The sequence below is a fragment of the Aythya ferina genome (genome assembly GCF_964211825.1).
Source record: "Aythya ferina genome assembly, chromosome: 7".
Taxonomy (NCBI): Eukaryota; Metazoa; Chordata; class Aves; order Anseriformes; family Anatidae; genus Aythya; species Aythya ferina.
In genome coordinates this window covers 8879971-8894101 of record NC_140302.1, presented here as the reverse complement: position 1 = coordinate 8894101, position 14131 = coordinate 8879971, and the positions used below count along the sequence as shown (strand labels likewise).

At 45.7% G+C, this 14131-nt stretch overlaps 2 long non-coding RNA genes across 5 annotated transcripts in view; one reads left to right on the top strand and one right to left on the bottom strand.

The window, feature by feature from the left end:
- LOC311439513 overlaps nucleotides 1-12387 on the top strand; it is a 160665-nt gene extending 148278 nt beyond the window's left edge. For both annotated transcript variants that reach the window (XR_014694770.1, XR_014694771.1), the window contains one exon: nucleotides 6202-12387. This is a non-coding gene — a long non-coding RNA (uncharacterized lncRNA). The remainder of the gene's footprint in view (nucleotides 1-6201) is intronic.
- The window catches only part of LOC311439516, an 88063-nt gene that overhangs the window by 15674 nt on the left and 58258 nt on the right, over nucleotides 1-14131 (bottom strand). Inside the window, exons 3-5 of one of the 3 annotated variants that reach the window (XR_014694777.1) lie at nucleotides 5781-5846; nucleotides 5647-5694; nucleotides 5448-5584 (exon numbers count right to left, since the gene is read on the bottom strand). The exons of 1 other annotated variant lie outside the window; for it this stretch is intronic. This is a non-coding gene — a long non-coding RNA (uncharacterized lncRNA). Of the gene's footprint in view, nucleotides 1-5447; nucleotides 5585-5646; nucleotides 5695-5780; nucleotides 5847-5924; nucleotides 6242-14131 lie in introns of those variants that run through there. One more of the 3 variants, XR_014694778.1, reaches the window with a different exon arrangement.

The window sequence follows — 14131 nt, the reverse complement described above, 5'->3', positions numbered from 1 at the left end:
ATAGGAAAGGAATTAAAGAGATAATTAATAAATTTTTACAGTATGGATTATTGATTGAATGCAAATCAGAATACAATACACCCATATTGCCAATTAAAAAGGCAGATGAAAAAGCTATAGGCTAGTTCAGGATTTGAGGGCCATAAATAAAATCACTGAGGATATACATCCAGTAGTGGCAAACCCTTATACTTTGCTGACTAAATTAAAGAATAGTCAAGTCTGGTTTACCGTACTGGATTTAAAAGACGCCTTCTTCTGCCTAGGCTTAGCCACAGAAAGCCAAAACCTATTTGCCTTTGAATGGGAAAATCCCGATTCAGGCAGAAAGACGCAGCTTACGTGGACATTACTACCTCAAGGATTCAAGAATAGCCCCACTATTTTTGGAAACCAATTAGCAAGGGAACTCGAAACATGGATGCCTCCGGACACTGAAGGTGCTTTGTTACAATATGTAGATGATCTCTTAATAGCTACTGAGACTAAAGGGAGTTGTATTCAATGGACTATAAGTCGTCTTAATTTTCTGGGTTTAAATGGATATCAAGTCTCTTGACAGAAAGTCCAGCTGGCTCAACAAAGTGTGACCTATCTGGGATTTGAAATTTCGGAAGGACAACGAGAACTAGGAACTGAACATAAGGAAGTCATTTGCCGGACTCCAGAACCTCAAATGGTAAAGGAGCTACAAACCTTTTTAGGAATGACAGGTTGGTGTCGCCTTTGGATTTATAATTATGGACTATTGGTAAAGCCTCTATGTGAATTGATAAAGATTAACCAGTCAAAGTTAGTCTGGACTGGAGAAGCACAAAAAGTCTTTAAACAACTTAAACAAGAATTGATGATTTTGAAATATCAAGCAATATTGGTAGAACAGGACAACGTGGAAATTGTGATAACTAATATTGTGAATCTAGCCTCTTTTCTTAGTGATGCTCCGGCACAGCCTGTGATTCACGATTGTTTAGAAACTATAGAGACTGTGTATTCCAGCCGACCAGACCTTAAGGAGGAGCCCATGGAAGATGCGGAAGAAACTTGGTTCACGGATGGGAGCAGTTTTGTTATGCAAAGACAACGTAAAGCTGGATATGCTATAACAACTACTCAGCAGGTAATCGAGTCTAAGCCTTTACCCCCTGGAACATCAGCTCAAAAGGCAGAGATAGTTGCTCTCACGAGAGCATTGGAACTGGCAGCGGGAAAAAGGGTAAATATTTGGACAGATTCTAAATATACATTCGGCGTGGTACATGCTCATGGAGCAATTTGGAAAGAACATGGATTGCTGACCGCTCAGTGAAAACACAAAGTATGCTGAAGAAATTTTAAAATTGTTAGAGGCTGTAAAACAACCAGAAAAGGTAGCTATCATGCATTGTCAGGGACACCAAAAGGGGAACACCGATTTTGAAATTGGAAATCGATTGGCAGAGGCTAAGCAGGCAGCTGAAATAACTGAGGTGAAGGCATTGTCTTTGATACCAGACGGTAAAATCCAAACTATATCCAAATTATACAAAAGAAGACTTAAAATTAATTGAAGATTTGAAAGGTAAAATGAAACCAGATGGATGAGTATATTTAAAAGATAACCACATAGTAATACCCTCTAGTTTGACATGGCCCATAGTTCTTACAGAACACAATAAAACGCATTGGGGAGCTGGCACACTGCATAAGAGCCTGAGTCAGACATTAGTGGGACGATATGATAAAACAAGTAACTCAACAATGTAGCATTTGCTTACACAATAACCCCAATACCAAGAATAGAATAAAATTTGGAATAATCGGTAAAGGAAATTATTCGGGGCAACAGTGGCAAATTGATTTTTCAGAACTCCCTAGAAAAGGGGGATATCATTATTACTGGTTCTGACTGACACGTTTTCAGGAAGGCCTGAAGCCTTTCCCTGTCGAACAAACAAAGCAAGAGAAGTGGTTAAAGTCTTGTTAAATGAAATAATACCATGCTTTGGGATTCCAGTAGCAATGTCTTCTGATAGAGTTTCACATTTTTGTGCACAAGTGGTAGAACAGATAAGTAAGATTCTAAAGATAGATTGGCAACTGCATACTCCTTATAGACCACAGGCAAGTGGACAGGTAGAAAAAATGAACCATTTAATTAAATAATAAATAGCTAAAATTGGATAAGAAGCTAATTTGTCATGGCCTCAATCCCTCCCTTTAGCATTACTTGGAATTAGAGTTAAACCTAGAATAAAAGGGAATTTGAGTCCCTTCAAAATCTTATATGGAAGGCCATAGCAATTTCTATTTAGTGGAGAGGACCTAACGCAGTTAGGATCAGAATATTTATATGCTTATATAACTGAACTTCAGAAACAATTAAATAAAGTACATACATTTGTTTTAGGGACCAGGGCTAGAGGGTTGGATCAACCAATCCACCCCTTTAAGCTCGGGAATTATATATATATATAAAGACTTTTTCAGGACAACCCCTACAGGAAAAATGGAAGGAAAGTGGATGGGACCATACCAAGTATTACTGACAACACACACCGCCATTAAGATTAAGAAGCAAGCAGCTTGGATCCACAATTCAAGGGTGAAGAAGGTCCCGGCGAGGATATAGACCACCACTCCAATTGGACCAACAAAATTACGGTTTTCCAGATCCTAATGATTGCAGGGGTGCGGTTCTCGGATTCGGGGTGGGCAACTTGGGATGAGAACTTACACCTGACCTTAATACAAACAATTTCTCAAGTAACTAATAAGACGAACTGTTGGGTATGCACCCATCTGCCACAGCATGGGAATAAGGGTGTATCGTTAATCGGGATTCCCTTGCCTGCAAACTTATCTTGGACTAATTTGTGGGAAAACACATCTTGGGGTTGAAAATATTAAGAAGTTTTGGAACTAGAAGTGAGTAGCTTCATGCCGTTAGAATCCTATTATGTATGTGTACAAAGGTGTAACCCGCCTAAGGGTATAGGAAAACAGCATTGTATAAATACGGATACTACTTATGTGGGAAATCAGACATCTTGTAATTGAACAATGGATATTAGTACGACTAGCGGCTGGGCAAATTCAACCAGCTGGACGGTTCCAGAAGGAAAAGGGTGGTATTGGCTATGCAATGATACAGCCCGTAAGGTCTTGCCTGAGAATTGGAAGGGAACTTGCACTCTTGGAGCAGTAGTCCCCAATATGACAGTACATGATGTAGTGCCTCGAGGTTACTTGAGAAATCATATCCGGAGAATCAGATGAAAAATTAACAATACATTGGTAGAGAGACACACCGCTTTTCATAGTTTTGTGTGATGGTTTATCACATGGTTAGGAGTGAGTGAATTGGAAAAGGCAATAGTTAATATTTCTGCAATTATAGAGAAGTTAGAAAACAAAATTCTGTATGCTATAAAGGCTCAACAAGAAGAGATATCTAGTTTATCACAGGTAGTATTACAAAATCGGATGACCCCAGACTTGTTACTGGCCACTCAAGGGGGAGTCTGTACAGTAATAAACACAAGTTGTTGTATATATGTAGATCAGAGTGGAAGGATCTCTACCGACCTGGAAGAAATATGGAAGCAGACAAGGATCCTACATGAGATCAGTAAAGATGATCTTTCATGGAGTTTTAGTGAAATATGGAATAAGTTAACCTCCTGGTTGCCCAATTTCCAATGGTTGAAACAAGTATTCATTGATTCATTGCTCTAATCGTATTAGTAGTGTTAGGAATATTTGTGTGCATGTTGTTTAGATGCCTGCTTTGTTGTGTTACTGTAAATAATGAAAGTATCTGATGCAAAAGAATTTGCATGGGAAAAGAAAAGGGGGGATTGATTAAGGAGGTATTGGGGAGGTATTGGGGAGGCAAGGACAATCCCCAGACATGGACTGTATATCTCGAAACAAGACACTGGAACTCATGATAAGGAAGCGGCAGACGGACAGAGAAACGAATGTAAGGACTATAAATCTCGAAACTGGACATTGGAATTCATTATAAAGATACAACAAACGGGAGAATTAGCAACAACCAGCTCTTGCAATTAAGAAACATGCCAATTCAGCAGATTCCTGACCAAAGGTGAAAAGTACACTGTGAGGAAGACTCGGGGTCTTCCTCCCAAAGACCCCTGCCCACGTCCCAAAGACCCCTGCCCACAATTCTTGGAAGGCTCTGCGCAGGCGCAAGGTGCCAAAAGACTAATTAGCATGAGAAGCGAGGGAAGGCGGGGATAGGTAATGCATATGTATAGGTGCTTGTAGAATATTGATAGATTGATTGTATAAATTCAAGACTGCTTTCTGCTTTGAGTATGCACGATAGGTGGAGAGATCCCCCGTGCATCCAGCGCTGCAATAAAGAATATACCACTTAAAGGAATTTCGGCTTCGATCTTTGAATCAAAGCCCCCCCAAACACAGGCCCCTACAGTGTACAGGCAGCTCCCAGCCACCCCCAGATGCTGGCCCCAAAGTTGTACAAACAGCTCCCAGCCACCCTGCAGAAACAGATTCCTACATTGTACAAGCAGTTCCCAGCCCCCTAGACACAGCCCCTGACCCCCCACAGATGCAGGCCCCAAAGGTGTACAAGCAGCTCCCACCCCCCCCCAGACGCAGGCCCCAAGCCCCGCCCCCAAACACAGGCCCCTACAACCAGCACCCAACCCCCTACCCCCGATGCCAGCCCCAAAGGTGTAGAAGCAGCTCCAAACCTCCTCCCTCAACCCAGGCTCCAACAGTGTACAAGCAGCTCCCAACCAACCCTCCCCTTCCCCCTCCCACCCACCCCCAACCGCCCCCCCTCTACCCACCCCCCCCCCCCCCCCCCCCCCGACACAGGCTCCAAAGGAATACAAAGAGCTCCCACCCCTTCCCCAGACGCAGGTCTCAACCCCCCCTGCACCCAGAAGCAGGCCCCAAAGGTGTACAGTCAGCTCCCAACCCCCTCAATGCTGGCCCCAAGGGTCTACAAGCAGCTCCCCTCTTGTCCCCAGATACCGGCCCCCAGACACAGACCCCAAAAGCCTAATCACAGGCCCTGAACTCTGGAGGCAGGCTCCAAAACCCAGGACAAAGCCCCAGTGGTTCGAGACAGGGCCCAAATCCCAGACACAGGCCTCAAACGCTAAACATATGCCAAGAAAAGTATTAGTGCTGGTGCCAAATGTTACAGACAGGCCCAAAAGCCCGAGATGCACAAGGCTGAGATGTAACTTGGCTTTCTGAATTACTGGAAAGCAGCTTTCATTCTCAGATAATTGTGTGCAGGCTAGATAGGATGGGGCTTCAGGCACCACTTCACCTGAGGAAACACACTGCCATCAGGCACCGCTGTGCCAGACAAGCTTTTTCTGCTAGAACACCCTACTCAGATGCACTGTGGCATTCAAGTGAACTGCTTTCATGCAAATATAGCGACTGATGTTACAACCCACCTTGCCTGTGGCACCTGATGAACAGAAGAGTAAGCCACCGCAGCGCTTCAAAACCATCCCTGCACGTGCCGCTCCTTGTCGCTCTCTGGCCTTATCTCATATCCTTAGTCACTTCTGTGGAGAGCCTGCCACGGCACCTGCAAAGCAAGACGGACACCTTTCATAGTCACCTTGTGCTACTTGGTCGTTCTGCTCCAACCCAGCTCATGACCAGTGCAGTTTGCTCCTTGGAGCCTGTGCGAGACACCTGTGAAAGAAAAAGAAATGCATAGGCCGATGCAGCATCCAAAGACACAGCACAAGTAGGTAAGTTACTCTCATCTGCTCCCTTACCTCTGCCGCTTACCAGCCCCCGAGGCAGATGCTTCAATCTACCCTCTTCAAACAGCTACAACACCTCTAAAAGACAAAGAGGGGATGCTTAGAGGAACAGTGAGACCTACAACACAACAACTGCTACATCTGTTCCTCACTCACCTTGCCAGAGGCAGCTCTGCGTGTGACGTCCCAGGTTGTACACTGCATTACCTAACCCTTACCGTAACCCTTACCGTAACCCTTCTTGTAATACACAATAAATGTTTGTTCATTGTCTTTTGTATTATAAAACAAGGAGTTCTGTTTGAGGAGCAGGAGTTGCAAAAGCTCCCTGCTGAAGTAAGATGTATAATACTTGGCTAGACACTATGAAAATTCTTTTGCTTAATGTAACAAAAAAGAGAACCCCCTCCCCTTCTCTCCTTCTGCATCTCAGTTGCCTCTTTTGTTCAAAGACACTGCTGCAAAGTTCATGTAACCATCTCCTGATAAGTTGCTAAACTAGTGTATCGACATCCTGCATTCCTGTCTCACGCTGGGCCAACATGACCAAATAAAAAAAGAAGTTGAACCACAACGCGGAGGAAGACTACGGCCTTCATCTTCACGACCACCAGAGGGACAGAGACGACCCCCTAGCAACAGTGCGCGCAGTCGCAGAATACACCAGGATGTGCTGCGTAATCCTGAAATCACCAAGATATAAAAAGGGACCGTGGGGAGGGTGAGGTGTGCGCCGTTGGCGGAGCCGAGACTCCCCGGCCGCCCAGCGCTGTTTTGCTTGCTGTTGCTTACTCAATAAATTCCTTTCTATTATTAATGCAATGCTCTCTGAAAATTAATTAAGGGGGCAACTTATAACAAATTTGGTGCCGTGACTCGGATGAAGGCAATCTGATTGAAAGACCTTCGGAGGGGGCGCCCCGCTGATTTCAGCGGCCTTCGCTAGGACTGCTTTCATTCAAATCCTTCACCGACGAACTCTAAATTCGGCAGCAAGCAAATAAAGCCGGCAACCCCTAGTAATCTTTGTGCACGAAGACTGAACGAAGACTCAGGAGTGAGTAAGTATAGGCCGGTGATCCGTTCGGTTGGGGTTGGGTATCCTGGAGCGTGTCGTTGTGAGACGTCCAATTGCGGACGAAGCGAGTGCGGACCCCTCGGTAGTGCGGTTCCCACATCCCGCAAGGGACTGGGCCACGAAAAGGGGGAAGCGATTTGTGTGTGTGTGAAGGCGCTCCAGAAGATGGGACAGAAGAAGAGTAAGCCTTCTGGTCCCATGGGTGGGGTAACGTCTGATGTTAGGTTACCCCAGGATTAATGATTAAAAATTGGCAGGATTCCCCTTTTAGGCGGGGAAGGAATAAAGTAAAAATGATACATTATTGTGTTGAAGTTTGGGGTGGTAAACAGATTCGAGGAGACCACCTTTACTGGCCCGTATTTGTGTCCTTTGAAGATTGGGTTTGCCAGGCCCTAAATATTTATGTAAACTCAAAAGAACCTTTTAGTTTGGAAGAAAGTGAATATGCACATTTGTGGATCAGCTCAGAAACTCGAGCCAATTTATATCCTCTAAAAGAAAAAGGAGGGGATGGGAGGCACAAGAAAAACTGAGAATTAGAGATCCCAGCCCCACTGCCTCCCTATATTCCACCACCCCCACCTGCAGCCCCTCTGACTCCCGGGCTTCTTTATCTGCAACCCCGGGGAGACTCTGATAGCAACTCTGATTCTAGCACTCAGGGACCAGTGACTAGGAATATGTGGCAGTCCCCATTAACTCCGGGGACGTCTGAGATTTTAAGAAAGAGACAGGAGGAGGGTAAGCGATCTTTAATGGCAACTGACATAATGTTTGCAGCTGCTGAGGAATAATTCTAACTGGAATAATAACTGTACATTGTATATTGTATATATAAAAGCCCGGGCATTTTTGTTAAAGTGTTCTTTTATACATATGTTAATATGTAAATATGTAAATATAAGAACTGCCATTGAGGTGTATGTCTAAGGGAACAAAATTTGCCCAGGCATATTATCGGCTCATCAGGTTTAAATGTCCCCAGTGTAATTGTCTACAGGCAGTTAATTTACAGTGGTCTGTTTTTACTTGTGTATCTGTATATTGTGGATTTTGGAGGGATTGGGATTGACTAGTAAAGAGCTTCTAGGAAAATGGTGGATTATTAACCACTGTAGATTACAATAGGAAAAGTTCAAAGCAAAGAAATCCCGAGGAAAAGCCTCCTAGGATGTATACTAACACATTGGAGGGATATAGTGGGGTGAGAGGGTACAGAAAGTAAAAGAACCCTTATCAAATATTGTAATCAGTGGTGGCCACTTTATAAACTAGAGGATGGAGCGGAGTGGCCCCTAAATGGAACTACTAATTATAACACCATATTACAGTCAATGTTGTTTTTGTGGAAAGAAGGAAAACAGGATGAAATGTTGTATATTGATGTTGTTTCTGCATCTTGGAGGGAAAAGGTACGGAATTAAGTTGGCCCTGACTGAGCCTTTGATGTCGGCATTAGAAAAGTAAAGGCTAGGGAAAGATAAAGGAAGTGTTAAAAGGTTTGTTGAAAGTGTTAAAGGTATTCAAAGTTGAATGAGCAGGGAAAGGTGATGTAGGCATTATCTAAGTAACAGTCTAGAAGTTTTGGTATATTTGCATATTTGCTGTGGTGTTTGTTCAGTTTCCCAAGCATCGGGGAGGGGGAACAGCCTGCTCCACCAGGGGCCTCTCCAGCGGCCGCAGGGGGGCTTCGGCTCCAGCGCCTGGAGCGCCTCCTCCCCCTCCTTCTGCACTGACTTTGGTGTCTGCGGGGGGGTTTCTCGCTCTCCCAGCCGCTGTTGAGCAGCAGGTTTTTGTTTGTTTCTTTGTTTGTTTGTTTTCGTGGATGTGCTCTCACAGAGGCATGGACTGTGTTGCTATGGCTTGGCTCTGGGCAGCAGTGGGCCCCTTTAGGGCCAGATGAAATTGTCCCTTATCTACCACGGGGAGGTTTCTGTTTTTGTTTTGTTTTGCTTTGTTTTGTGTTTTTTTTTTTCACGGGGGCTGCCACTGCAGTTTCGCACCCCCACACCCCTCACACCCCCCGAACCTTGCCATCAAACCCAATACACTGGGGCAGCTAAGTCATTATTGACTTGTAAAGTATCAGGGATTAAATTAACTAATGAAACCCTAAATGTGATGGGGATAGAAGGGACTGGGATAACAGTGCCACTTTTGGGGGATACCAAGCTGAGACTAGGGGATAAAATGATCACGGGGCAATTATTGTATGTATCCAAGGCAGAAACTAACTTGTTGGGAAGAGATTTGATGACTAAATTGGGCATTCAACTAGTAAATTGTTAGACTGGAATAACAGTGTTATTAATGGAGTGCTCTCTGGCCCTGAGAGCAAATGTACATGTATATTCACCTCTGACTGGAAAGACCCTGAAATGGGGGTGGAAGCAACAATATAGGTGGACAATTTTACCTCAGGGGTTTACAGGGCCACCTATCTATTTGGGTAAATTCTAAAAAAGATTTTGGGGCAATTACAACCTCCCAAGGAGGTATTAATGTTACAAATATGTGGATCATTTTAAGGAAAATCGATACTCCCTGATGGGAGAGAAATGCTGAATAAAGTGATAATGAGGCAAATATTAACTGTTTTACATCAGAAGAATCATTGGGAGGTGCAAGCAATGTGTGATGTTGTTCTAAGAAAGCATGTCTGTGTAGCAATATATACTTTAGGGAAGCACACATGCAGAGGATGTACTATATGTCAAAAGGTAAATAAAAAGGTCTTCTGTAACCTATCTAGAGCGGGACGGGAGCCAGGGCTTTGACCTTTCCAAAGTATACAGGTAGACTTTACTGAGTTACTTGTTTGGCCTAATTGACCACCTGACTGAATGGGTGTAAAGCTTTACTGCAAGGATTAAAGCAGGCCTTAGAGATTGAGTGGGATTTTCACAGCCCTTGGCACCCCTCCTCTTCTGGAAAGGTAGAGCAAATGAATGGTGAAATTAAGAAACAGCTAAGAAAACTTGTGCTGGAAACTAAGGCTTCTTGGGTAAAATGCTTACCCCTTGCACTGTTAAACATATGGACGCAGCCCAGAACTGATATAGGAATTTCTCCTTTTGAAATGCTATATGGTATGCCCTATGACTCGGAATTGCCACTTGATCACCCTCAATTCTAATTAAGACTTGGAAAGAGACTTTTTTAACACCACTATGGGGAAGGGCCCTATGTTGTTTTGCTTACCACAGAAACGGCTATTCGAACTGCGGAGAAAGGATGGACGCATGCCGGCCGAGTGAAAGGACCAATCCGGGAACGTAAATGGGAGGCAGCTCCAGGCCCTGACGACTTGAAGCTGACGCTAAGACGGACTCGATAAGTATTGTGTATTATCTGTGTATCGTGGGAAGGGGAGGAGGCCCTGTTTCGAAGGCTCCCTAGTAGGTTCCCCTGAAGAACACTGCTGCTGCCAAGAAGAACCGATACCTTGTAGTTCGCTGCAACCAAACTGACAAGCGAGGCAGAGAAGTGAAAACGGTGGGGGACGGAGGGGCCGACAATTTAGATGGGCTCCGACCACCTCCTACGATACATGGGAGTCAGTATCATCGTTTTGGTCAGCTATGGGTCTGCGCATCCCCACCAGCCTTTTAAATGGAGCTTAATCAGATGGGAGGATCAATTCATCATCCAGCAAACAACGACAGCGGGTGCTCCCAGTTTCCGCATCACATTATGTGACCTGGCGTCAGTGCAGCCATGCTTTAACCGATCAGGATTTTATTTCTGCCCAAGTTCTAACCCAGGAAAGGTGTACTGTAATTATCCAAACGCATATTATTGTGCATACTGGGGGTGTGAAACCATTGATACGGACTGGACACTCGGGGCTGGTCGGAATAAATTCTTACAAGTGGGATATGGGCCGCAAGATTGTAATTGACAAGTGGATCCTCGTTACAGGTGGCAAGGGCATGGTATAGGGTATACAGGAACCTTCCATGGAAATGAAGAAATTTGCAAGGTTCTATATATAAATATAACAAACTTGGACGATACTAGCTGGGTACTAGGAAAAATGTCAGATTTTACGAACACGGAACAGATAGGGGAGGACTCATACTAATAAAAAGGAGGATGCTGATAGGCAGTAGGACCAAATGAGGTATTGTCAGAAAGTGTCCAGGGAATCCAGCCTGCAGAAAATACTACAGTGCCAACCCTCAGCAGCCCTATGAGCTCAGGTGATAATTATACCAAGGATTCTATACCACCCTGAGGATTGTATGTATACCCAGCACACAGTGGCAAGTTACCATCTGGAAAGACGGGAACCATTCACGGCTCTAACTTCGGCCACCCTAATAATCCTGGGAGGAGCTGGAGTGGGGACCGGGGTAGCCTCGTTGGTTAAACAAAATCAAGAATTTACTTCCTTACACATTGCTGTGGACGAGGACCTGACACAAATTGAACAATCCATCTCGGCCCTGGAAAATCTATCAGGTCACTTTCAGAGGTAGTATTACAAAATCGTAGGGGATTAGATTTGGTTTTATTTTTTTTTTACAACAGGGTGGGCTGTGTGCAGCCCTGAAAGAGGAGTGCTGTGTGTATGCTGATCACACTGGAGTGGTAAGAGATACAATGGCAAGACCCAGGGAAGGGTTGAAAAAAAAAAAAAGGAAACGGGAGAATGAAGCCTGACAGAGCTGGTACGAATCTTGGTTTAATTATTCACCTTGGCTTACTACTTTATTATCAACAATAACAGGACCTTTCTTGTTATTAATAATAGCACTAACTTTTGGACCATGTATTTTTAATAAATTGATTGCGATTGTAAAGGGACATTTAGAAGCGGCACATCTAATGCTCATACATGCCAAATACGAGCCAATAAGTACCAACAAAGGAATCAAGGAAACATTAGTTCTTAGTAGCCAGGCATTGCAGAGATTCAATGAACAAAATGAGTAACTAAAAGAAAAAGGAGGGATTGTAATACACAATAAATGTTTGTTCATTGTCTTTTGTATTATAAAACAAGGAGTTCCGTTTGAGGAGCAGGAGTTGCAAAAGCTCCCTGCTGAAGTAAGATGTATAATACTTGGCTAGACACTATGAAAATTCTTTTGCTTAATGTAACAAAAAAGAGAACCCCCTCCCCTTCTCTCCTTCTGCATCTCAGTTGCCTCTTTTGTTCAAAGACACTGCTGCAAAGTTCATGTAACCATCTCCTGATAAGTTGCTAAACTAGAGTATCAACATCCTGCATTCCTGTCTCACGCTGGGCCAACATGACCAAATAAAAAAAGAAGTTGAACCACAACGCGGAGGAAGACTACGGCCTTCATCTTCACGACCACCAGAGGGACAGAGACGACACCCTAGCAACAGTGCGCGCAGTCGCAGAATACACCAGGATGTGCTGCGTAATCCTGAAATCACCAAGATATAAAAAGGGACCGTGGGGGGGGTGAGGTGCGCGCCGTTGGCGGAGCCGAGACTCCCCGGCCGCCCAGCGCTGTTTTGCTTGCTGTTGCTTACTCAATAAATTCCTTTCTATTATTAATGCAATGCTCTCTGAAAATTAATTAAGGGGGCAACTTATAACAAAAGGGAGGCCCCAAAGACCCCCAAATGGAGGCTCCTAGAGTGAACAAGCACCTCCCAACTCCCCCAGGCACAGGCACCCTCCCCCCAAACACAGGCCACAAAGGTGTATAAACAGCCCAGACCCCCCTTCAAGACCCAGGCCCCTATAGTGTACAAGCAGCTCCCAACCACCCACAGATGCAGGCCCCAACCCCTCTCAAAAGGGAGGCACCTAGAATGCATGAGCAGCTCCCAACCCCCCTAAACATAGGTCCAAAAGTGCACAAGCAGCTCCCAACCTCCCTCAAATACAGACCCCAAAAGTGTACAAGTAGCTCCCCCCCAGAGACAGGACCCAAAGGTGTACAACCAGTTCCCAACACCCCTGAGACACAGCCCCCAACCCCCCCCCCCAGACACAGGGCCCCAAATTCTACAAGCAGCTCCCAACCCCTGCAAGGCAGGCCCCCGACCCTATACAAGCAGCTCCCAACCCTCCCCCCCGCCCTGAGGGAGGCCCCCAAGCCCCCCCAAACACAGGCCCCTACAGTGTACAGGCAGCTCCCAGCCACCCCCAGATGCTGGCCCCAAAGTTGTACAAACAGCTCCCAGCCACCCTGCAGAAACAGATTCCTACATTGTACAAGCAGTTCCCAGCCCCCTAGACACAGCCCCTGACCCCCCACAGATGCAGGCCCCAAAGGTGTACAAGCAGCTCCCACCCCCCCCCAGACGCAGGCCCCAAGCCCCGCCCCCAAACACAGGCCCCTACAACCAGCACCCAACCCCCTACCCCCGATGCCAGCCCCAAAGGTGTAGAAGCAGCTCCAAACCTCCTCCCTCAACCCAGGCTCCAACAGTGTACAAGCAGCTCCCAACCAACCCTCCCCTTCCCCCTCCCACCCACCCCCAACCGCCCCCCCTCTACCCACCCCCCACCCCCCTCTCCCCCCCCCCCCCCCGACACAGGCTCCAAAGGAATACAAAGAGCTCCCACCCCTTCCCCAGATGCAGGTCTCAACCCCCCCTGCACCCAGAAGCAGGCCCCAAAGGTGTACAGTCAGCTCCCAACCCCCTCAATGCTGGCCCCAAGGGTCTACAAGCAGCTCCCCTCTTGTCCCCAGATACCGGCCCCCAGACACAGACCCCAAAACATAAGCCATAGAAAAACACTTACATGTTTACTTATGCTTACACTTACCCTAGCAATTACTCGTACCATTACCCTTACCCTTACACTTACCCTTACCTAACCATTACCCTTACCCTTAACCTAACCCTCAACCTTACTCTTATCCTAACACTTACCCTTACCGTAACCCTTACCCTTTCTGCTACACTTTCCCTTAGCCTAAATCTAAACCTTACACGTACCCTTACCGTAAACCTCACCCTTACCATTACCCATACCCTTACTCTTACCCTTACCCTAACCCTTACCCTTACATAGAATCACAGAATCACAGAATTTTCTAGGTTGGAAGAGACCTCAAGGTCATCGAGTCCAACCTCCAACCTAACGCTAACAGCCCTCCACTAAACCATATCCCTAAGCTCTACATCTAAACGTCTTTTGAAGACTTCCAGGGATGGTGACTCCACCACTTCCCTGGGCAGCCTGTTCCAGTGCCTCACAACCCTTTCAGTGAAGAAGTTCTTCCTAACATCTAACCTAAAACTCCCCTGCCTCAACTTAAGCCCATTCCCCCTCGTCCTGTCACCAGGC